This window comes from Gopherus flavomarginatus, chromosome 4 (genome assembly GCF_025201925.1).
Source record: "Gopherus flavomarginatus isolate rGopFla2 chromosome 4, rGopFla2.mat.asm, whole genome shotgun sequence".
NCBI lineage: Eukaryota > Metazoa > Chordata > Testudines > Testudinidae > Gopherus > Gopherus flavomarginatus.
The window spans coordinates 28,236,395-28,261,440 of NC_066620.1; the positions used below are offsets into that span (position 1 = coordinate 28,236,395).

General features: G+C 49.6%; 1 non-coding gene across 1 annotated transcript; it reads left to right on the forward strand.

The window, feature by feature from the left end:
* Positions 1-3,898: 3,898 nt before the first annotated feature.
* On the forward strand, positions 3,899-3,980 carry TRNAS-UGA (transfer RNA serine (anticodon UGA)). The gene has a single exon. It is a non-coding gene; the product is annotated as a tRNA-Ser (tRNA).
* Positions 3,981-25,046: the final 21,066 nt, after the last annotated feature.

The window sequence follows — 25,046 nt, forward strand, 5'->3', positions numbered from 1 at the left end:
CCGCGCTGGGCAGGGGGTTGGGGTGCGGTAGGGGGTGGGGGTTCTAATGGGGGGTGAGGGCCATAAATGAGGGGTTCAGGGTATGGGAAGGGGCTCCGCGCTGGGCAGGGGGTTGGGGTGCGGTAGGGGGTGAGGGTTCTAATGGGGAGTGAAGTCCAGAAATGAGGGGTTCAGGGTATGGGAAGGGGCTCTGGGCTGCAACGAGGGGTGGGGTGTGGGACTGGGTGAGGGCTGTAAAGGGGTGTGAAGGGCAGGAATGAGGGGTTCAGGGTACAGGAAGGGGCTCCAGGCTGGATAGGGGGTTGGGGTGCAGGAGGGGGTGAGGGCTCCAGCTTGGGGTGCGTGTAACCTTCCCCTTTCCTTAGCCATGTGTCTGAGCCGCCAGGGCCAGCAAGTACAAGGCCTTGCTGCCGAAGCACTGACAGTGTCCAGTGACGCTACACCTGGCCCTCTACTGACAGCTCAGGGGTTTGGCGTCCTCTGGCACTGAGACGCCACAATAATTACAGGGTTATTTCTAATGGGTTAAAGCAGAACTTGTGCTGAGATTAACACGTCCCTCGTGGGTCTGGGGGTTTTACAGCACGAACTGGCTCTGCGTGTGGGCACAGTGCATGTGTTTGAGTGATACCAACACGCCTGAAACACACAACTCCCCATCCTGGGGGTTTCCATCCCCCCTGATTCCTTCCATGGGGGGCACTGACCCGGCTCCTCTACGGCCAGATGTCCTGATGGGCAGCAGTCGGGATGTTGGGAGAGGTTCTGTTTTCTGTGACTAGTGACAGCCCCAAAGTGACTCCCACCAGCCCCCATTGCCTTGCCCTGCAGCTGCCAGTCTCTGAATCCTGGCCTGGAATTCGATTGGAACGAGGCCCCTGGGAGCTGGAGAGACCACGGGTCAGACACTGCAATATTGTAGCCAGAACATCCATGTCTAGATTTTAAGGCCAGTCAAGACAACTAAATAATCCTGTCTAACCCCCATACACGTGACAGGCCACAAAGTCAACCCTGCACTGAGCCCAACAACCAGGATTAAACCAAAATATTGCAGCCCTTAGGAGAATATCCCGTTGTGTGCCACAGACGGAGCATAGGAGAGGCAGAGGGGTACCAATACTGGAGGCCCTTGCACTAGAATTGATTTGGTGAGATGTACCCAGCTGATCCAGGCAAGTGACTTGTGCCCCATGCCGCAGAGGATGACAAAAACTCCAACATCCCTGCCAGTGTGAGCTGGGGGAAATTCCTTCCTGACCCCAGCAATGGAGATCAGGGAGACCCTGAGCATGAGAGCAAGGCCACCAGCCAAGCACCAGAGAGAAATGGTTTTCTATCTCACCTGAGAGCACTTTCTTCAGCCCCTCCCCCCGTCCCCTCTTGCCACCCCCATGTGGGGTGGAGAATCCATCATTGCCCTGGGTACTTTGTTCCAGTGTTTAATCACCCGATTGCAAATGTGTCCCTTATTTCTCATTTTAGTTTCTCTGCCATTAACTTCCAGCCACTGGTTCTTGTTCTGCCTTTTGCTGCTGGGTTAAAGAACCCTTCAGTACCCAGAATTTTCTCTTTGGGAGGGGATTTACGCATTGTCTTCAAGTGACCTCTTGGTCTTCTCTGTGATAAACTGAGCAGATTGAGCTCTTGTCTCGCACTGGAAGGCAACTTTTCAGCGCTTTTTTTCCTCTTCTCTGCCCCCCTGTCCAATTTTTCATTCTTCAACTTAAAATGTGGCCAGGACGACTGTGTGCAAAAGTCCAGTGTTGGTCTGACCAATGTTGTACAGAGATAACACTAGTGCCCTATATCTAGTCACTGTTCTCCTGTCTGTACATCCAAGGACAACGACAGCATCGCACGGGCATTTCATGCTGAGCTGTTTGTCCATTATGACACCTAAACCCTTCTCCGAGTCACAGCAGTCTGGCCTTGCTCATTAGTAAAGCTCAGTGTGTTTGAATGGCCACAGCTTCCCAAGTGTTCTGTAACATGCACAAGGGATTCCCCTCCTCAGTCACCTTCACCTGCTGCTGGTCTCTTATCTCTTTCTTCTTCTCCAGGATCTGCATGTGTCATTGTGAGAGGAGTTGTCCTCCTCTCTTTGCCTGGGAGCGATGTGACCCCCCGGATGGACTGACCAAACCCAGGATTCCTTCAGCCTGAAAGCAGAGGGGAGCCTTCACCCGCTCCCTCTTTAAGGCTCCAGTCCCAGATCCTAAATTCCCTGACAAAGCACAAAAATCCACCCTGAGCCCAACTCCTCTCTCAGTGGTGATTTCCTTTCTCCCACAAATCTGTCTTGAGGACACAGCCCTGGGAACAGGTGAACACAACCCCTGAGATTTCCCTTCGCAGCCTGCAAGGGGCAAACACCCTATTAAACAGCTCGGGAATGTCGTCTTTTTCTTTTCTCCTTTCAAAAGTAACTTCTTGTATTTCTAGTCTCTTTATATGACCCCCCGATTTGCCGCTTCCAATTCTCTGCTGTATACGCCAGCACTGGATCGAGTGAGGTGCCTGGACCCATCCTGTACTGGGTACATGGGGGACTTGCAGGATCAGACCCTAAAATCACTTTAGAGGAAAATTCTAACCCCACTCAACCCCGACCTGTTCCTGGGAGGTGTCGGTATTGACCTAGGCCGCCGAGCACCATGGAATGAAGAGACCAATTTTACCAGTAAGTCAGACACCCCGGATGCCCACTGCCTGGATCACCTCCCCCCAGGTGACACGAGTCGCCCTCCAGAGCCATTGCTGGGCCCCTAGGGACAGCCACACAAGCCATAGGGATGGACAGCTCCCAGGAATCTCGGCAACGAATCTTCAGGCCGAGGGGTTTCCCCTAGTGCCTGATTCACTCTCAGGGTCCAGCCAGCCAGCAGCTTCCACCCAAGGCTAGTGCGCTAACAGCAGCAGCGTGGCTGGGGGGCTCGGCCGGTGACTGGGGCCAGTCGTCTGAGCATGAACCCAGCCAACCCCAGGAGATGGACCCAAGTCACCAGCCCAACCCACCACGCAGCTGCTGCCACTACCCCATTAGTGCGTGAGCTCCCATGGACCACGCTGGGGAGATCCCCCAGCTGCAGGGTAGATGCCCCTGAGTGCCTGGCAGGGCACAGCTCCTGGCTGCCCTGCCCTGCTGAGTTCTCTACTAGGCTGGGTGGATCTGGGGCCAAGGGTGCTGGGTGACAGGGGGGCATTGGCTGTGGGCTGGGACTGTCACTCCCCCCACTGCCCATCCAACAGGATCACAGCAAACGAAACCAGCTCAGCCTGCAGGGGAAGAGTTCAGTCCAGGGCCTGGTGCATTCTGGGAGCAGGGACGGTGCAGAGAAAGGGCAGATACAGGGCAGCTCTGAACACTCCGCGCAGAACTGCTTGTCCTGACCCACAGCCCCTATTATCCCAGCCCTGGGCTCCCCTCTCACTGCTCTGCCAGTGCCCCTCACTCCCGATCCACAGACCTCCCCCGCTGTATCTGTGACTTCTGCTACTGAACCACCAATGCGCTGACTCCTCTTGTGAGACATTTCTCTGCACAATACTGCTGCTATTCCAGTTATTGACTCCAGGAAACATTTTCCTTAGCCTGGTTCCGTGTGTCACTGGTTTCTATAGCAAAGGCCAGTCCCTGGCCCTGTGGTCCAGACATCCTCATTCACATCAAGCTTCAAGTTGAGAATCATTTCCCATTCCCGCTCTGTGGGAGGGAGACTTTTAAACGCGCTCTCTGTGCGACTGCACATGTGTAAGCAAAGAGAACAAACCCAAATCCCCCCTGTGCTTTGGGAGCCAGGTTTGCGGTGGGAATTCTGTAGTTCAGATGACTTCACACCTGGGCATTGTGATTCTTTACCAGTTTCTCTGGCAGTGGGGCAGTTTTGTGCTCACAGCTGTGATGGCCGAGTGGTTAAGGTGTTGGAGTTGAAATCCAATAGGGTTCCCCTGCACAGGTTCAAATCGTGCTTACAGCAAGGCCTGTGTTTTAGCCAGTCTCTAACACGGGCAATACCTCTCTACAACCCCTGAGACACTCTCAATTCTCTCCCCACCCCAATAAATCATGTTCTGCTCCTTTCATAGAGATCCCTGGGACACCACCTCACACTGTGTCCCTGAGGGGTCAGGCAAACTCTCAGCACCTGAAGCCTCTGCCACTCACCTAGTGCCCCCTAGATCAGCCATAGTCCTGGTTCTGCTCCTCTCTCTAGTGTGTGAAAGGAGCCAAGTCAGCGACTCCATGGGTGCTACAGGGCTGCAGAAGAAACAGAGGGAAAAAAAAAGCTGCCCAGCAGACGCCCCTGCACCTCCCACCTGCTAGCAGGCCTGGCCGACAAGCTCCTCCTCTTCTGCTTCAGCGCCTCCCGCTGGCCATTGAAGGGGTGTGCTGGAGGAGTGAGGAGAGAAAGGGGCAGGTTAGGAAGAGATTTTGATGGTTTGGGGGCAAGGCCTGAGGTGGAGCAGGCATTGAGCACTGCCCGGGAACTCTAAGTCAGCAGCTCTGAGCGCAGAAGCCTTCCCTGAGTCTGAGCTGCCAGGATCCCTGCCGCAGAGCAGGTGCCACAAGTCTCAGCCTCTCTGTCCCACACATGGCTCTGGGCACCACCAGGAATCATTTGGCTCCTGGCACACAAGGCAACTTAAAAGCTGAGTCCCTGGACAGCAGCTCAAACCCCGGCCCCTCCCATTAAGAGCCTGATGCTCTACTGACTGAGCTAGCCAGGCTTGCTAAGAACCTCCACCCCTCCTCTTCTTCTCCACGGCCACTGCCAATTCCTCCTTCTCTTCCTCCCTCCTGCACCTGAGGGTCACTAAATCTCCTCACCTAGACAGCCAGCCCGTCTGCTGCACCCCAATCCCCCATGCCTGAACCTCCCTGCCAAAGTCCTGCACCTGGCTCCATAGAATTAATTCTCACGTGTCGCTGGGAACTCTACTTCTTGTGCCCAGAGAGTCTCAGCTCCCCATCAGTAGAAGACCTGAGAAACACAGTGTCTGCCTTTTCTAAAGAAGTGCTTGGAGGGGCTTTTCTCATGTGGCCTAATGGATAAGGGATCTGACTTCAGAGCAGGAGTTGAGAGTTCAAGTTGCTTCATGGTTGTGTTGCTGCAGTTTTACCTTCATGCTGAAAGTCCTGCTCCCTTCAGCGCTGGAACCTCTTCTTGGCGGCTCAGGCCAATGCTCTGCCTTCAGCTAGAGCCCCGGGAAGGAGTTGGGGGTTGGGTGTCACAAAGGCTGGGGCATGAGCCGCAGGTGCTTCCAGTCTAGCCTTTGCCCTTCCTGACTTGCCAAAGAAAATGGGCAGCTGCCCGGGCTGGCGTGTAGAGCAGTTTCCCTCTTCCAAGTGTGCACCTGTCCCTGTGCTTGAGGGGGCTTGGTAAATAGCACCTTGGGAGCCTGGGTGTTTCTCTGCTTCTTGCCAGCTGGGGAAAAGCCTCTTGGGGTAAAATCTCCTGCCCCATGGCAAAAGTGAGCACTATGAGTGGGAACAGACAGAGGTCACACCAGGGGGCTGGCCCTGCTTTCCTACCTTCTTCTGATGTTGGCCACAGAGCATCAGCAGCTGCCCTGCATGCTGGTCTGTGGGTCGCTTTCAGTGGGTGTTTGGCATGGCAGGGAGCAGCCTGGCCGGGGGTCTTTGTGGCTGTCTGCTGGCCATGCAGAGGCATGGTCCTCCCCTCCTCTTGCCCCGCCTTCAGTTGCTCTGTGGCTTATAAACCTTCCCTTGGAGCTGTCAGCACCAGCTGCCTCTGCTCTAGGTGTCCGGAGGAGGGAAGGTGTGAGGGTCTCCAGGCTGGGCTCCACCTCACTCCTGCCAAGCCCTGACTATTAATCCTGGCCCTGGCACTCCTTTCTTCAAGCACCGTGTGGGCCAAACGAAAAGTGTGGCAGCAAGTACAAGGGCCAAACTTGTGGGCATCAGGTGAAGCAGCAAGAATCCCAACCACCAGATCAAACCACAGGACTACAGGCAGCCATAGCCACTTCTATACCCCAATCCACTGCAGCCACCTCAACCAAAGACCTGGCTCCAGTGGGTGTGAGTCACCCAGCAGGAGGAAAAAGACTCACTCTTAAACAACTGGAGACAGGGAAATTGCGCACTTTGAGCTCCAGGGCTTTACCACAAACCAACACAAGGTTGCACTGAGATCTGAACTCAGACTGCAAGATTCAGAGTCCTGAGTGCTGCCCATTACACCATGGGGCCAGCTTGTGCTGCTGTCTCTGCACATCGGTGACCCTCATGGGGCTGGCTCATGTAAGGGACTGTTGGCCCTTTACTAAAACTTAGTAGGGTTTTTGGTTGGCTAGTTCCCAGTCCCAATAGAAGGGGGAAGGGTCAATGGGAAATCAGGCCCCTGAGACTGACATGCCCCTGGGGCAATGGTCACCAACTGGTAGGGAACACGTGAGAATTTCTTAATGGAGAAAAATTCCTGGTGAAAATTGGCAAAGCTGTGAAGATTTTGAAAAGTTCCAGTGAATTTACACATGAAAATACAAACAGAGAGACAAACACAAAGAGAGAATGAGAAAATCACAGACTGCACAGACCCACACAGACATAACAAAAACCAAACGCACACAGCACACAGAGCCATATACACATAAGGGAAAGCCACACAAAACATAGAAAGAACAAATCCACGCCAAAAAATCCAGCAAAAGCCCACAACAAGAAAGCACAAAAACTACATACCAAAAGAATACAAAGAAAAAGCCAATCTGCATGCAAAAGTCATACACACACGCACACAAAACTATGCAAGGCATCCACCAAAATCCCACAGGAAACACATGCACATCAACACGACAGACGAAAACCACACCAACATACAGAAAGCCAGGCAGGGTTTGAGTGTCACAGCGAAGAGGGTGAGCACAAAGGTGGTTTGGGGAGCAAAGATTGAGGGAGAGTTGGGGGCAGTGCTCTGGGCTCTGCTTGACCCCTTCTGACACAGGCGGCTGGTGGAGAGCAGAGTCTGGTAGATCTGTGGAATCTGCCCTGCTCTCTGTAAAGCAAGGGGACCTCAGTGTCTTCTGAGCTGGAATTGTATTTTCTGCAGGGCAAACTGATTGGCAGAACCCATTTGCTTAAAGAAAGCTAGTGCTTTAGGTGAGGTTTGAATTCACAACTTCAGCATCACTCCACTCAGGACGGCTACTATAAGTCCTGTGCACTAACTCATTGCACCTCTGATGCCCAACTGAGGGTCTTGTCTCCTTGATTCATGGATGGATTAGGGGTTGAGGGGGGTTGCATTAGCTAAAACAAATCCATATTAATGGCTGCAGGATGGCAGCAGCAGAGGTGGAGAGTCTCCTTCTGTGTGATAGAGCTGGTTCCCCCTTCCATTGCTGAGGGGAAGGTTGGTGCTTTGAGCCCACCCGGTGCTGGAATGTCCCATGGGTGAGATTAACAAGACTCTTGAGAAGAGAAGGGAGGGGAAGTCTTTTCTAGTCCTGCCCAACTCCATTGGTCTCCTGTGGCCCTTTCGGCTCTCTGCTTCCCTGCTCAGGAAATGCAGAGACAAGCCCCCATCTGGGTGAGTCACCGAGCGCTGTGTCCCATGGAGTGTGTGTGGGAGAGGGGGAGGGTTGGATTGGGCTCAAGGGGAGAAGGTTGTGTGTGACAGTGTGGGGGGGAGGAGGAGGGTGTGTTCCTTAGGATATAAATGATGGAAAACACAGGGGCAGTGACAGCGAAGCCCCATATCTCAGTGTTATGACCCTGTGTGGTGCTGCTGTTCACCTTCCCCTCCTATGGTCTCATCTTTCATTGAATCCAGCATTTTTTCACCTGTCATCATCCCTGAGGTGTCCCACATGCCTCAGATACAGAGTGTCCCTCTTAAGAGACGCCGAGGACTGGAACTGATTTCAGCTGCTGGACAGCTCTGCTAGGTCTTTATACATTTGCACAGGAAAATGCTGAGTGTTTAAATTCATTTCAACCATCCCTATTCAGTGAACTCCTGAACATACTGGAGATGGGTCTGGAAATCCATTTTCATTCGAAAAATTTTTTCAAGGGAACCACTTGGATTGTAACTAGGAACCTATTATCCTGCAGGGAAACATTTACCCACTGATCTATACTCGCAACAAAGAGTGTCATGTATAGCTCAGAGCAGGAACAGTTTTTAAGCTAGGGGTTACTAAACTTTCTCTCTATACAAACACCACAGCTTATAAACTCCCCACCCCCGCTCTGTGTCACCAGAGCACAACAACAACTCTCCTTGGAGCACACACAGCTCCCCAGCTCCGTGCCCGTCAGTCTCCCCAGCATTGCTCCAATCCCTTAAAGCAGGGTCTCAACCTCAATTTACCTTAGGGCCAGTGCCAGTCCTCCAATTCTCCCAGTGGGCCAGTAATGTCACTCATACCACCCAGAACCCAACCCCCAAAATTCTGCCTCTCAGCTGCCTAAGGCTCTAGGAGGGAGTTTGAGTGGGGGGAGGAGGTCTAGGGTTCAGACCCTGGGTTGGGGTTGGGGATTGGGATGCAAGAGGGGTGCAGGCTTTGGGGGGAGTTTGGGTGCAGAAGGGGTGAGAGGCTGGTCTCTGGGAGGGAGTTTGGGTGGGGGAGGGGTTCTAGGGTGCAGGCTGTGGTATGGAGTTTGGGTGCTGGGTGCAGGCTTTGGGCTGGGGTAGGGGGAACAGGAGGAGGGGTGGCAGTGCAGGCTCTAGGAGGGAGATTGGGGGCAGGCGTTAGTGGGTGTGTAGAGGGAGGCGGTGCAGGCTGTGGGAGGGAGTTGGGGGCAGGCGAATGTGGAGGGGCGTGCAGGCTGTGGGAGGGAGTTTGAGGGCTGGGGTGTGTGGAGGGACGGGGTGCAGACTCTGGGAGGGAATTTGGGGGCTGGGAGGTGTGGACGGGGTGCAGGTTCTGGGAGGGAGTTTGGAGGGAGGAGGGGGTATGTGGGAAGGGGGGGGTGCAGGCTCTGGGAGGGAGTCAGGAGTGCGGCTCTTACCTGGGGCTCGAAGGCGGGGCGGGCTGGGGGACCTCCGCATGCTGCTGCCCCCAGGCATCACCCCCGCAGTGTCCCATTGGCTGCAGGGGCTTGGGATGGAGGCAGCATGTGGAGGCACAGCTCTGCCCCGCCCTGCCATGGGGAGGGGCCGGCAGCCACTGGAGCGAGCAGGCAGATGCTGCACTGCCGGGGCCCCGGGGGGGGGGGAGCGCCTGGGGGCGGCAGGTGGGGCCAAGGGAGTGACCCGGTCCCAAAACTGCTGGAGCCCCATGGGCAAGACCTGGGAACCAGGACTGCCAGCCAGACAAACACCTTTAAGAGGAGGCGTCCCTCTCCCTGTCAAAAAATGATCTTCCTCCTTCAGTTCAGTGACAGCCTGAATTGTTCCTTATCCCAGCAGAGCCAGAGGATTGAAAGCAGCAACATCAAACCCTTGTGTAGCTCGCAGGGATGGACATAAACACTCCCTGGTATCTGAAGAGATGTTCAGCTTTGCCCTTGGTCAACTACAAGGCTAAAGGGAAAGGAGGTGGTGCCAGATATAAAGAGTGAAACACGACACATCATAGTTATGCCCATGGTGGCTGCAAAATCTTTTTATATACTTCTTATCAGCAGTGTATTGTTTTCTCTGGAGTCTAGGCCTTGACCAAGAAATTTGTACCTTGATAAAATAATCGACTGCCTCTGGTGAAAACAATGGACTTAACACCCACTGGGGTGTCCCTACACAGGTACAAGTACTAACAACAGTGGCTGCCTTTTAGCCATAGTTTTAGTCAGGGCAATAAATTGAAACAAACCCGTTAAATGATTTCTCAGTTCACCCACATTCCCTAGAGCATTGGGCCACCATGAGGACATTTCATTTCCTGCCTCTGCAACCAGCTCTGCCCACAGGGGAAGAGTTCAGTCCAGGGCCTGGTGCATTCTGGGAGCAGGGACGGTGCAGAGAAAGGGCAGATACAGGGCACCTCTGAACACTCTGCACAGAACTGCCTGACCTGACCCGCAGCCCCTGTTACAGGGGGCTTTTAGCCATAGTTTTAATCAGGCCAATAAATTGAAACAAGCCCCTGTTAAATCATTTCTCAGCCCGAGTCCTTCACTCACATTCCTTAGGGCATTGGGCCACCATGTTGACGTTTCATTTCCAGCCTCAATTTCATACAGAGACACAATTTCCTTTGCACAGATCCATGAACAGCAAAACCTCCCTGTGTCTCTTGTCTGAGCCAGGGCATTCGATTCCAGTGAACCCTTCTCTCCTGCAATGGCAATGGTCAGACAGAGGGGACGTGCCCACCTGCATCCCTGAGAGGGAGATATTGGCTCAGCTCTTTCTTTCTGCTGCTGTTGTTAGTCCAGGAAACATCAAGGGTGGAATGCAAGGCTGAGTTCATGCACCAGCCCCCGGAAATATTTCAGTGCCCCAGAGAAAACCTGCCCCCGGCTATTGGAATGATGTGCTGGAGATTTGACTAGGAAAGGGACTGTCTGAGTTGTCAGAGTGGGGAATGAACAACAATCTACAGCAATGTCGTTCACACAAACACACTCTCATCCTGCTCCAGCCGGAAGGGAAATGGGTAGGAATTCTTGCTGTTCAGCCAAGGACACACTTACACTGATGCGCAGCCATGAGTGTGCTGGGGAAGCTGGTCTGAGCAAACAATTTGAAGTGACAATTCAGTGAGAACTGAATCATCGTGCTCTACATTGCTCCACAGCAGCTTCTCCCCTGCAGCATCACCCCAGCACTGCAGTGCAGCCCCCAGGGTTCAGCAGGGGCCCCTGGCAAGAACAGTGGGTACAGCTAGCAGCCCGGTGTGCCTGGCAGTGAGGCAGCTGTAAAAAAGTAACACCCCCCACACACACAAGTACAGAAACTGAATTCCCCAACTTTAACATCATGACCCCCTGTAGAAAGCCACACGTGTCAGTTGTATTTTCACAGGGAGATGCAAAAATCAAGTGACACCAATTTTTAAGTTGAGTAAATAAAGTTGAGGAGATAGTTATTAACCTCACAAAAAAAAGGCTAATTTCCCAAACAATCCTCAAAATGTTACCAGTTCCCACCCTTCCTCCACAGCAGCTCTGTGCAGTGTCACTGTTCTGCAGGCAGCTTCCCATTAAATGCTGTTGTGGGACATTCCCAGACCTGGAAATGTACCAACAACAGAATTTGAAGAGCAAACCTGGCTCCCTGCACCAGGTGGGATTTGAGTGTTTTGTTCCTGTCACTTAATGTTTGTCAATAGTACAGATGCCATGAGCAGGACTCCAGGCTCTGCTGGAGGTATCCTGGCACAGGGGCTGGTGGGGGAGAAAAGACTGTTGATTCTGACCTGCACTCTGGAGAGGAGGTAATAAGTGAAGGGGGCATTTTTAACTTCTCCCCTGCCTCAGTGTCCCCTGGGCTGGAATTGTACATTCCACTGGGCTGAATGAGGGAGTGATGTTACTTGGTCAATGAAAACCAGTGCTCTAGGTGAGGTTTGAACTCCCAACCTCAGCATAGCTCCTCTCAGCACTGCTCTATAAGTACTGCACACTAACCAATTGTGCCACTGGAGCACCTGTGAATTGTGATTCTCCCTAGGTTGATAAAGGCGAGGAGTGACCCCAAAACATTCTCAGTGGGGTTGAGAGCAGGTAGCGACAAGCGTTGTACTCGGTGGGGTGGATTCTTCTTAAGGCTTCCAGGCACCATTTGACCCTTTTGTTCATCTCTGTGTAATAACAGAGCTGATTAAGACTCACTGTAGAGTCTTGCTGGAGACCAACAGATCTGAAATCACTGATCACCAGGTCTAAGCATTAGTCCTGCTTTGGGACAGTGTCTCTCATCCAACAAACTACCCAGTCTGCGCTAGCAGTGAGGCTTCCTCACTAACAGCTGAAATCAGGGAGAGCTGTGTGAAGTGCAGGGACCCAGGGGTGCCTGAACAGGGGGGAACAACACCCCAGAACTTTTAAAAATGGGAGAGCTCGGCCTTGCCACTTTGTAATGACCATAAGGGCGAGTGAGGGGGGAGGGGGCGGAGAGCAGTGAGCAGGAGGTGGGGTCTTGGGGGGAAGAGGCCGCACAGGAGTGGGGCCTTGGGGAGAAGGGGTGGTGCAGGGGCATGGCCTCGAGTGGAAGGGGTGGAGCTACTGTTCGGGCTCTGGTGGCCACTACTTTTAGGGAGCCTGTTCCACTCCTGGAGGGACCACAAGACGTCCCAGAGCAGAGAGGGGCCAGCAGAGCGGTGACAGGGTGGAACGGCAAGTGGCCGGCAATATGGCCAGACAGTGGAGGGAGAAAGGGGCTTTCCCCCCGGGAGGTGAGAGGTGAACTCTGGGTTTTCATTGACCCAGAGCAGCAGCTGTGGGTGAGGTGCAGTGGAGGGAGGGGCACATCCACAGAGCTTTTGGTGTCTGGATTTACGAGCCGGAGGCAAAAGGCCACTGCCCAGAGGGCTGTGGGTGGGTGTTTTGCTCAAAGGGTTGTGTTATGAATCCTGATTGTGGTGTTTTCCCAAGTTAATACAAGGTGAGTTTCCTCCTTTTTCTTAAAGTTTCTTTTCTACGCTCAGTGCGTGTGAGTGGGGAAAGTATCACCTCTTAGAGGGACCCAGTGGCCAGGGCTAGTTTCCCCAGGTTACTGGGTGGGGGCTTAAGCAGATTGTGTGTTGTATTGTTGAAGAGGAGCCCCAAGCACCCAGACAGGGAATTGTAACTTCAACCTTCAGAGTAAGAGCCAGAGGTGCTGCCAGCTGAGCTAGCCAGGCCGCCTAAATGTATTAACCCCTTTCACCGCAAGAGCAAACACCGGGTACTTCTGTGCTTCTCAGCAGCTGGGAAAGAGCCTCTTGAGGGAAACCCTCCCCTCCTCTTGCCCCACCCTCAATTGCTCTGTGGCTTTTAAGCCTTCCCTTGGAGCTGTCAGCACCAGCTGCCTCTGCTCCAGATGCCCAGAGGAGGAGAGGTGTACTGGGGTCCAGCCTGGGACTCTTCCTCCCTCCTGCCTATCCATGACTATTAAACCTGGGCAAGAGGAAGAGGGTGGCAACTGGGCTGTCAATATGCTCTCTTTCACGTAAATCAGTGTGACTCCTGGCCTATCCCTGCAGAAAGGTGTACCGCATCTGTATCTGGTGCGAGCTCAGATCAGAGGAATTGGAGGCTACCTCCTGCCCTCTACTGGTTCCACTAAGGAGAGACATGTCCTCTAAACCGACCTCACTACAAACCTGCACCAGGGAGTTGTCATCATAGAAGAGTTTTCTCTGACAGTTGGGAAAATGGGACCAGCGGTTCTCAGGCCGTCTGACACAATTAAAATCCACCCCCTACACCAAACACTGTGTAGTCCAGAGGAAGGGAGCCAATTCCTTTCACACTTTAACTGGGGACCATAAACACTAATCTATTGGTAACAGGTGCCATGGAGCACTGCAAATGTGAAGAACAAGACTCCAACCTTATCATTCTTCCCTGGCCAGGAAGGCCAGAAAGACAGGCCCTTCCTCCAATCACCCTCTGCCCATCAAGCCACCCTAAAGCTGTTAATGTGCATTTCCTGAATGCACACCATGTCCAAGTCCAGCTTCTCCAAGTCACTGAACATCCTACAATCTCCTCCTGGGCCCTCCAATCCCTGCCATGTTCCACGTGGACACTTTTACAGATGCCCCTTCCCCAGTACTGCCCTCGCTCAGCTGTGGAGAGGAGCTTTGGTCCCCTCTGGCACCATCTCCGAGGGCCACCCTGCCTCATTCTCTTCCCACCATATAGGGTCAACCAATAAGTCACATGGGAAATACAGCTCCCGTCTCTGATTTTAAAAGGTCAGGTGGGCCAACTGGGGCAGAAGTCCATGCTCCATTGTCTTGTTGGGGATCTCAAAATCAGGGATTCACTTCAGGTAAAGGTGCTGCTGCATTCCCAGAATACAAGCCACCTCCACACAAAGAAAGATAAAAGGGCTGTTAAAGCCAAGGATTGAACCAGGGACCTTTAGATTTTCATGCTAATGCTTGCCCAACTGAGCTGCTTTGGCACCTGCATGATGCTATTTTGGCCTGCTGCTTCTCTGTCTGGGATGTTTTTATCAGCCATGGCCATGGCACACAAAAAGGATGTCATTGTGAGTGGCCCACGAAGACAAGACTCGCTTTTGCCTGCCATGCTCAGCTTGACTTGCTTCCTCACACCATTCCTGCCTTAGTTCCCGGGTTGACCTGGTGGCAGAAGGGGACTGGGGGCCAGTGATGCGGGGAGGAACTTGAGCTGGACCATGAGCTAGACTAGACCCTGACAGTAAGAGTCTGGCCACCACTTGCTGCCCCACCTTGTTATCCTGGCTTCCCCCACTGGATGTCATTTAGGAAGGGAAGTGGGGCTTCTACCTCCCCTCCCCGATTTTCACATCACAGAGGAGCTCAAACAGGAAAACAAATGGCTGCTCCATACTTCTCCCACGAGAGGAACCAGACAACCTTAGCTGTGGTGAGTAAGAAGTGTCTGTTGGCTGACAGGGTCTGTCCTCGAGGAGAAGGAACAGCAGCTGACACCTCCCCCTTGGCTCCACGCTGTGGTAAATGCTCATTGCCTGGCTGAGTGGGTGAATGCTGCTCTGGGCTCTGGAGAAAGTCTGTATTGGTCTGTCAACCCCCTGTCTTCATTGAGCCAGTCTGGTAAGGTCCCAAGTGCCCCCTCCGACCTGGCACCTGAGAGTCTGTGCAGACATCAACCCCCCTGCCAGCCCCACAGGCAGCAGCAGCACCAGCCCCCCCAGCACCACAGGGGCACTCAATGCACTTCCTGTGGGGAAATGGCTCCTTGGCATCCAGCTGCTAGAGTGAGAGCCAGGAGAGAGCAGTGTCTGGCTCACCATGGGGGAGAGAAGGGACCTGATGAGAGCTGATCTTCAGTCTCCCTCACAATGCTGGTCAGTTTTATTGCCACTGTAATAGTCAGTGCCTCCCTTCAGGGCTGGCCCTAGAGAGGTGCAGGACCTGGGACAAATCCCCCCCTTTCTGCCCTTCCCCACTCCACCCCTTCCCCCAAGTCCCACCCCTTCCTGCCCTGCATCTTCCTGCTCCATTCCTCTCCCTGCACCCCACTGAACAGCTGATCACTGCAGGGGGAGGTGCTGAGGGGGAAGAGCAGGAGCCAGGGCCAGTGCAACCATTCAGGAGGACTAGGTCATTGCCTGGGGCACCGAGATTTGAGGGCGCCAAAAAGCCCCCCCCAATTTTTTTTAAATGGTTGAGCAGCCGCTGCTGCTGGGACAGAGAGGGAGTCTGAGCTGCCCGCAGCAGCCGACAGTCCAGGGTGTCCCCTGGGTCAGGGCGTCGCCGCGGCAGCTGGCAGTCCAGGGTGTCCCCTGGGTCAGGGCACCGCCGCGGCAGCCCGCAGTCCAGGGGGTCCCCTGGGTCAGGGCGCCGCCGCAGCAGCCGGCAGCCCAGGGTGTCCGGAGGGGGCGGCAGGCAGCTCCCGTGGAGCTGCCGCAGTTGTGCCTGCGGACAGTCAGCTCCTCGCGCGGCTCCGGTGTACCTCCCGCAGACACCACTGCGGCAGCTCCACTGGAGCCGCGGAGCACCGGACCCTCCGCAGGCACCACTGCGGCAGCTCCACCAGAGCTGCTGGACCAGCGCACGGGGTAGCGAAATTGCCATCCACCTAGGGCACTAAAAACCCTAGCGCCGGTCCTGGCAGGAGCTTGTCCACAAGGCCCGAAGCAGGGGCAGAGCTGGCAGCCAGTGGATGCTGAGCACCGTTTTTTTTTCCGCTGTTGGTTCTGCAGCCTCATAGCATCCCTGCATTCACTGACTCGGCTCCTTTCATGCTCTAAAGAGAGGAGCAGAACCAGGGCTATGGCTGATCTATGGGGCACCAGGTGAGTGGCAGAGACTTCAGGTGCTGAGAGTTTGCCTGACACCTCAGGGACACAGTGTGAGGTGGTATCCCAGGCATCTCTATGAAAGGAGCAGAACAGGATTTACTTGGGGTGGGGAGAGAATTGAGCGCATCAGTTTGTATAAAAGTATTGCCTGTATGAGAGGTTGTGAGCAGGACTCAAACCTACAGAGGGGAATACTATTGGATTTATCAATTCTAACATCTTAACCACTCAGCCATGAGTATAATAAGGCTTCAATACCACAGAATAAATAATCACGATGAACTGGTCAATCATCACAATGCCCAGGTGTCAATAACCTAGTCCCAGATTTGGACCTTAGCGTCCAAAATATGGGGGTTAGCATGAAAACCTCCAAGCTTAGTTACCAGCTTGGACCTGGTACTGCTGCCACCACCCAAAAAATTAGAGTGTTTTGGGGCACTCTGGTCCCCACAAAAACCTTCCCTGGGGACCCCAAGACCCAAATCCCTTGAGTCTCACAACAAAGGGAAATAATCCTTTTCCCTTCCCCCCTCCAGGTGCTCCTGGAGAGATACACAGAAGCAACCTCCGTGATTCTAAGCAGAGGGAGTCCACCCTCTCTAATTCCAGTCCTGGAAACACAAGCACTTCCCTCTTCACCCAGAGGGTATGCAAAGTCAGGCTAGTAAATCTAACACCCACAGATCTCCCCCTGACTTCTTCCTCCCACCAATTCCCTGGTGAGCTGCAGACTCAATTCCCTGGAGTTCCTCACTAAAGAAAAACTCCAACAGGTCTTAAAAGAAAGCTTTGTAGAAAAAAGAAAGAAAAATACATAGAAATGGTCTCTCCGTATTAAGGTGACAAATACAGGGTCAATTGCTTAAAAGAATATTGAATAAACAGCCTTATTCAAAAAGAATACAAATCAAAGCACTCCAGCAACTATAGACATGTAAATACAAAAGAACGAAAACCATCTAACTCACTATCTGATCTCTTTGTAAACAGAAGGTTAGAAAGCAGGAAACAGAAATCACTTCTCGTCCCAGAGAGCAGACAGGCAGACGACAAACAACTCAGACACAAAGTTCCCTCCACCCAGAGTTGAAAAAATCCTGTTTCCTGATTGGTCCTCTGGTCAGGTGCTTCAGGTGAAAGAGACATTAACCCTTACCTCTCTGTTTCTGACACCAGGCTTGAAGATTTCCCACAGCAAACCTGGCTCCCAAAGCACTGGGGGCGGATTTGGGGTTTGTTCTCTTTGCTTAGCCATGTGCAGTTGCACAGAGAGCACGTTTAAAAGTCTCCCCTCCCACAGAGCAGGAATGGGAAATGATTCTCAATTTGAAGCCTGATGTGAATGCGAACGTCTGGACCAAGGGGACAGGGACTGGTCTTTCCTAGAGAAACCACTGTCAACTTTTAGCAAATTAGGACAAGTCAGCAAATAAAAACAACCTCAGGTATCAAGTATCAGAGGGTAGCCGTGTTAGTCTGGATCTGTAAAAGCAGCAAAGAGTCCTGTGGCGCCTTATAGACTAACAGACGTTTTGGAGCATGAGCTTTCGTGGGTGAATACCCACTTCGTCAGATGCATTTACCCACGAAAGCTCATGCTCCAAAATGTCCCTTAGGTATCAGTAACTGCTACAGGTTGCAAATTCCTACATGTAGCAGTTTCTGGCACTACACCTGTGCTGCTCTGCTCCCTGACTCTTCGTGGGATCCCGCTCTCTCCTTAGCTCCACCCCACTCTGGCCCAGACAGTTGCAGTTCACACAGAAGATGGGACTCCCTCATTTGATTGTGTGAAAGTAGAATGAATTACATTGTGAAAATAGGAAGGATTAAAGAAATGCTGTCTGTACCTTTAAGCAAAACTGTTGGAATGCTGCAATCCAGGTGTCAGGAATACAGACATTAACATAGAACAATTGGACCGTTTAAGGGCAATTGGTGAAGTATTAGCCTTAGATCGATAAGAGTTAGTAAGGAAATAGGATATGCATGCTGTGCCCCAGATGAATTTTACTGTTTTGCTTTCTTTGTCCCTTTGTCTAATTCCCGCTCTTTTATCTGTATAAATAAGACTGTTTGGGTCTTGCATGGCCACTCACATTATCTGGGTGTTATTGGCGGAGCGCTGCGCTAATAAAACAGAGTGGTCTGACAAATTGTGAGTCCTGATTCTAACTTTGACAATTTGAAGGTTCCACCAAGATGGCAACCATCTTCAATGGGGCTGTGTGATTCCTGACCGTTTTTGTAAGATGACCGTGGCAGCCAGCACCTGGGCATTTGGCCCGAGCGGTCCTCCACTAGAGCGGAAAGGCGCACAGCCACAGTGAGGTCTGCGCCATCGAACCTATTGGTTCCCACTATGTTCCGGTAGGGATCCCGGGATCTGACATCAGGAATCTGGTCAGGTAATTATTTCTGTGTTTTGTCCAGACTGAGGACTGTCTTGTCTCTGTGTCTATTCGTCCTCTTGTGGAGTGTTTGAGTCTGGGTGCTGTCTCCGTCCGGGGATAGACCGACCAAGGGGTCCCTGTCCCTGCAGTCTGAGTGAGTGGAATCTGCACAATCGCAGCTGCACCGCACTTTGGGTAAAACCCCTGGTGTAAAAGCAAGGACGATTGAGGCAGTAGCCTGTGGGCTCCTTTTGTGTGTTGCACTGGGCATCGCTCTGAGGAACCCGAATTTCCTTCTTGTGTGATTGGTGTGTGAAGTCCTCCTGTATTGGTAACCAGACGTCTAAGTCGGGACCATTCCCTAAATGAACGCCGGCTCATTTTATGTATTATGTATTTAGGATGGGTCTGGACTCCTGTAAAAAGGCTCCAGACTCCCGTAAATTTCTGGAAAAATGGTCTAGGCTAACTCAGGGGGATCCCAAAACTCAGTGGCCACTATTAAAATCTTGGAACAAAGACTGAGTGGACGTCTTAAAGGACAAATTCGGCCAACCTAAAACTAAACTGGCTAAAGGAGAGGTTAATTGTTTCATGCAGTGGTAGCAAGAGGCAAATCATAGGTGGACAAACTCAAAACTTGCCTCTCTCAAATAGTCAAATAATAAGTTAAAAGCTTTATTAAAAGCCTCCTCTCCCACCATCAGACCGAGTGCTCCCCTTTACCCCGTTCTCCAAACCCCGGATCGATCCAACCCTCTTCATACTCCCATCTCATTGTAAAAAGGACAAAAAGCCCCTTGTTCTGTTCCCCTTTGTTGTCTGCCTCAAAAACTGATTCTTTAGTGTTCCACTACCAATTCAGCAAGGAGGGTGGGCTCCTAAACTAGCTCCCACCCTTCCTGGTCCCTTTCCTTGAACATTTCTTTCAAAATTGTGAAATGACCACAATATCACTCACAAACGGTTCATTGAAAAAAAAAGCAGGATCGGGCCCAGACAAGCAGGCAAGCAACAGATATATGTTGGAGAAAAATTTAGTTTTTGCTTTTAGTTTGGGTGCAGCAAAATCAACTTTGCATTTGATCTTGCTGCACAGTCAATAAGTTCAGATGGCGTCAGCCCAACAGAGACAGAAGGCCCCACGGACAGTTCTTCGACGACACCCCAATAGAGATTTTAAAATGTTTTTTACCTTTATTGTGGCGCCATGGGGTTCGAAGGGCAACGATTCATAGCAGCTGCCTGTGGGTCCGTGGGCGTAGGTTTGAATTGCCTCCTGGTTTATTATTTATGCTTTTAGTCGCTTAATTTTAGTTATCAAGTACACATTTTTTTCCTTTTTTCCAACTTTTTTATTGTCCAGTTTTGCTACAGCTGGGGTATATTCACCTGCCACCCTTTCCGGTTAACCAGGGTGGAGAGAGGAATGCTAAACCCCTCTTCAATTTTTAGACTTACTGCGGCTGAGAGTGGGCACTTCTTTAATCATGCAATTCTTAACATATAACATCAACAATACCAAGCAAAGCAAACATAAAAATAACAAGGGTAAAACAAACAGATGGTGTAAATTCCGCAGGGTTCCCCCCTTTTCAATTGCTCACCAAATTGTGATAAATTTCTGTTACCAATTTATCCCTTGTGTTAGGTGATCAGGCTGACACTGCAGGACCTTGGAGGAAGATAAAGAAAACACACTATATAACTGAATTTTAAAGCTTTATTAATAAAATAATAAAACAACAATGGAGTGTTGGGAACGCTCCCACATTACTTAGGAAAAACATTAATGCTTCAAGCCCTATGCCATTTTTTTACATACACATGTTCAGACTGGCCACGTCTGTGTATAACATTCAGAGAAGGGAGAGAGGTGGATGGGAGATTATTCTGTATACAGCTTGTCCAGAATTTTCAACATGCTTTTGCTTTTGGGAGGGCTGTTTTTTTACACCCTGGAATCTCTTGCAGCATTTCTTTCAGAGATTCCAGTCCAGGTCTACTGCCTGTGGCTTCTTTGGTGTTACCAAGCCACACCGGCTCCGGGGTCACAAAGGCACTCCGTTGGATTTTACTGGACAGTTAAGCTTTGCAAATATAATCTTAGTTCTGTAACTTGTATTGCCTTTGGTTTGCCTTTGTTTATATTGTTTTTTTACAGCCAGCTGGGGCCGAAAGCATTTTTTCTTTGTACTTAGCATAATCTGCGTTGATTTTTGACCTTGAACGCAGAGCAACTTTCTCTTTATCTCTGGGCCAAGCTGAATTTCAAATTAACCTGTTTCTTTTTTTAATAGACAAATTGCTCACACTGTCAGAGGCTTTTTGGTGATTAAAAGCTCCTTTTAGATGTATGATCTTATCTAGATTGAAGGTACCTTTTAGTGGGCATTGTTTAGATGGATTTTCACGCGTGTAAAGATTCCCATTTTTTAAATACCTACAGGTTGTTGGACCATAATGTACGTACATGAAGTAAGATGGGGTACCCTTAGGGGGTGAGCTGGAATGCTTAGACTGTCCCCTACCCATTTTCCAATTACACACACACAGGGGGGATGCCCTGTCCCCACTAGCGGCACATAAACTAAGGATTTTTCCCTACAGGGTACTTACACAGGAGAGGCTAACAAGGATGGCCATGACCCTCCTACATTTTCCTTCAGCAAAGAGCGCCGGCTAGTCTCAGGGAGACGGCGCCGCTTACTCTGACTGCATCCAGTGAAATGATTAGATTGTCAGTAGCCCACACGGAAAGGAAAGGGGGAGGGAAGATGGGTTCACCCGCTCCTAGACCCAGGTAGCTTTCTTACCAAACGATGCCAGGCTGAGTCAGCCCACCATGGGTTGGATCTCCTAAAGATCCACTAGTTACCGGGCTTGCGTTAGAGTAGTCCTGGTTACGAGCTTTTGCTTTACAGGGTACTCTGGGTGTCTTCCGGTAACAGTTACTAACACTAGTGTACACACACACACACCAAGGCCTTATTTATAAATACCACGATACATCTGTACCTTATGTCCGGACCCAATACCATGAGGCGGTATAACAACCCCTTCTGAGGTGGTAAAAACCCCTTAGCACCGGTGCATACCTAATGCATTTTACTATGCATTACCTAATGCATTTTACTATGCATTACCTTGTTGGCCAACCCAGCAGTTTTTCAGTACTGCTATAAACTAACCTTATTGGGGCCTTTTCCCAATACCACTTTGTATCTCAGTAGGTGTTGCCATCCCGGATGAGCCCCCAAATGGTCGGAGAAAAACTCAGTTCTTGCTTTTTGTTTGGGTGCAGCAAAATCAAATACTTTATTTTAACTTCAGCGATTGCAATAGCGGGAGGACTGCCCTAGGACACTGGGTTACCCCAGTCCTGGACAGGTCTCTTAACAGGTAAACAATTACAGCAAGCATTTATACCTGTTCAGGACTGGGGTAACCCAGTGTCCTAGGGCACTCCCTCCCTCAGTGCAAGGTTGTGATAACTTCTCACACAGTTTTTTCCTACTAACCTTACATTATTCTCGCTTTTACAAGTTTGACGTCATTAGGGTTACTGTTAGCCTAACTTTTGCTAACAGACTGACATGCATTAAGATTCCCTACAAATCCTTGTCAATTCTTTTCCCTACTTTCACATAAACAAACTGAAAAACAGGTTGAAAGCCCTAAGGGAATAGTGTCAGGAGTAAGAAAAGCAGCAAGTGCAGGCATGAACCCCTGGAACAATACTTAAAATGGTGAAACCTGAGGTGATAAAGGTGTCATTTTGGGACATAAACAAGTGATTTAAGAAAGGAGTGAAAAGTTAACTCTACAGAGGCTGAAGAGAATTAAGCAGTTAAACTTTGTGGAAAATGTTAAAAAAGACCATTTAAAGAGAAATTATTCTTGGTTTCTTTGCAGCCATTCTGAAGGGAAAATGGGCCCTTTTTCCAGAAGAATGCCTGTCAATAATCCGTATATATCTATATCTATATATATAGATATATATAGATATATATACATACAGCTATGTAAAAACAATGTAAAGAAATATTAAGGAGAAGAAAATGTGTATGTATCTATTTGTCTGTGAAAACATGTAACGTTCTAGGAATCTAAACCAACACATCTGGTTTGTAAAACTCCTGTTTTCTAGGTGTGAGATAAATTGATTTTGTTTTTGTTTTTAATGCCACTAAAAATTCATTTGACTCTTTAATTCAAAGTTGCAAAACTGACAGACCTTTTTGCAAGACACAGGTAATTAGTGCTGGTTGGCTTTGGGATTTAGCATTTAACCCTTAAGGGGTAACTTGATTCTTTACAAAAATTATAAGGTTTTTAAATAAAGACCAAGTCATGGCTGCAATAGGGCAGTCAAAATCAGGAGACTAGGGAGAGATTCTGAAGTCTTTTTGTTTGTTTGTTTATTTGTTTTTTTAAACAATAGCAAATAAAAGTTGTAATGAAAGAATAAGAAATTAACAGTGACCCTCTGAAGCAACAGCAGAGATGAGGTGCACAAAACAAAAAGAAGCAATGTTAAAAACACTGAGCCTTAAAATAGCTCTGTGTAATCAGACAGTCATTTTTATAAGGGTACATGAAAACTCTGTAAGAACAAAAGAAACAGTTACACCTTATGTAAAAGTTAATATGCCTAATGTTTTTAATAAGTTATAGTATAGAAAGAATGTGCATTTTCCCTAGGCTATGTGCAGTGTATGTTGTAGAAAGGGGTAGAAAAAATGCAAATGAAACATGCTGTCATGGTATAATTCCCCAATCTGAAGCTTAGCATCCAAAAGATGGGGTACCAGCATGAATTCCTCTAAGCTCAATTACCAGCTTAGAACCTGTAGCGCTGCCACCAACCAGGAATTTCAGTGCCTGGTACACTCTGGTCCCCACAAAACCTTGCCCGGGGACCCCCAAGACCCAGTCCCTCTGGATCTTAACACAAGGAAAGCAAACCTTTTCCCTCACCGTTGCCTCTCCCAGGCTTCCCCTCCCTGGGTTACCCTGGAAGATCACTGTGTGATTCAAACTCCTTGAATCACAAAACAGAGAGGACAATTCACCGTCCTCCCTCCTTCTCTCTCCCCCTCCCAGACTCTTCCTGAGAGAAAGTAATCCTGGCACAGAGAGAAATCAGCCTCTCTCTCCCTCTTCCCTCCTTTCTCCCCACCAATTCCCTGGTGAATCCAGACCCAGTCCCTGGGGGTCTCACCTGAATAAAAAAAAATCAGGTTCTTAAACAAGAAAAGCTTTTAATTAAAGAACGAAAAAACAGTAAAAATTATCTTTGTAAATTTTAAAAAAACAGAATAGGTACAGGGTCTTTCAGCTATAGACACTGGGAACACCCTCCCAGCCTAAGTATACAAGTACAAATTAAAATCTTTTCAGCAAAATACCAATTTGAACTCCTTTCAGCCAAATACACATTTGAACTTCTTCCAACCAAATACACATTTGGAAATAAAGAAAACAACCATAAGCCTAACTCGCTTTATCTACCTAGTACTCACTAGTCTGAACTTATAAGAGCCTGTATTGGAGAGATTGGAGAGAAACCTGGTTGCACGTCTGATCCCTCTGAGCCCCCAGAGTGAACAAGAACCAAACACTAACAGCACAGCACAAAAACTTCCTTCCTTCAAGGTTTGAAAGTATCCTGTCCTCTGATTGGTCCTCTGGTCAGGTGACAGCCAGGCTCACTGAACCTGTTAACCCTTTACAGTCAAAGAGATATAAAGTACTTCTGTGCTATTAACTTTTATTATCTGTTTATGACACGTGCTGCTGAATTAAAATCCTAATAGGGCTCCAAAAAGAGCCGCAGTAGGCTGTGTTTTCTTTTTCAGATCCCTGTGTGTTAAGACAGAGTCTCTGAGCTCTGCTGATGGCTTTGAATCCAAAAGCCAAGCCTGTGTTGATGCAAATTACCTAACTGATAAAGAAAGGTGAGAACTGCCAGCACAAAAGAAGCTGCAAATAAAGAACATACCTGGTCAGCAAACAAATTGCCTACATAAAAGGCATGGTATAACAAGATACCTTTAATAAATTTGATGCTAATGTTATTGTTAATATTAAACATTAAAATAAATTTAGTGTTAGTAAGTACCCCTGTAACAGCTTATAGTGTGTATGATTTTTGGAAAAATCCTTTAAAGTAATATGGTAATGATGCTTCTCAGCTGTTACCTGTGAATAAACTTAAAGCTTAACACAGCAGGAAAAACATTACAAACTTGGTCTGCTATATAAAAGGAAAAACTTGAGGTACACCACCTCATGAATTTAATAACCAAACAGTGGAATAATTTCCACATAACTCTTAAAAAGTAGAACCCATTAAAACCTGGCCTGCCTATAGAACAAAAAACACAAGAAAATATAGGGGTAATTCCTCTGTTTTGCCTGCAATCAGCAAGGGTATTTGTAAAAGAAAGGAATCTTTTAAGTAATAATCAATGCCACCCCAAAAGGGGTAGAAAATGTTATTTTTGTCTTTCAGATAATCCAAAGTACTGTATAATGGGCTATGTGTATGTGTTAATTCTTGGGGGGAAGTGTTTAAAAAGTGTTAACAACCTACCAGAAGACAAATGTAAATGTAATGTAAGTACTGTGTTTACCAATAATCACATTTACTATTTGCCACAACAACAACAAAAGAGTCTCAGCTTAGTGTAAGCACTGATTTAGCTCAGTTCTCTATCAATCTTGGCATTGAATGGCAAACAGTTACCAATCATCTGTTAAAAGGTAA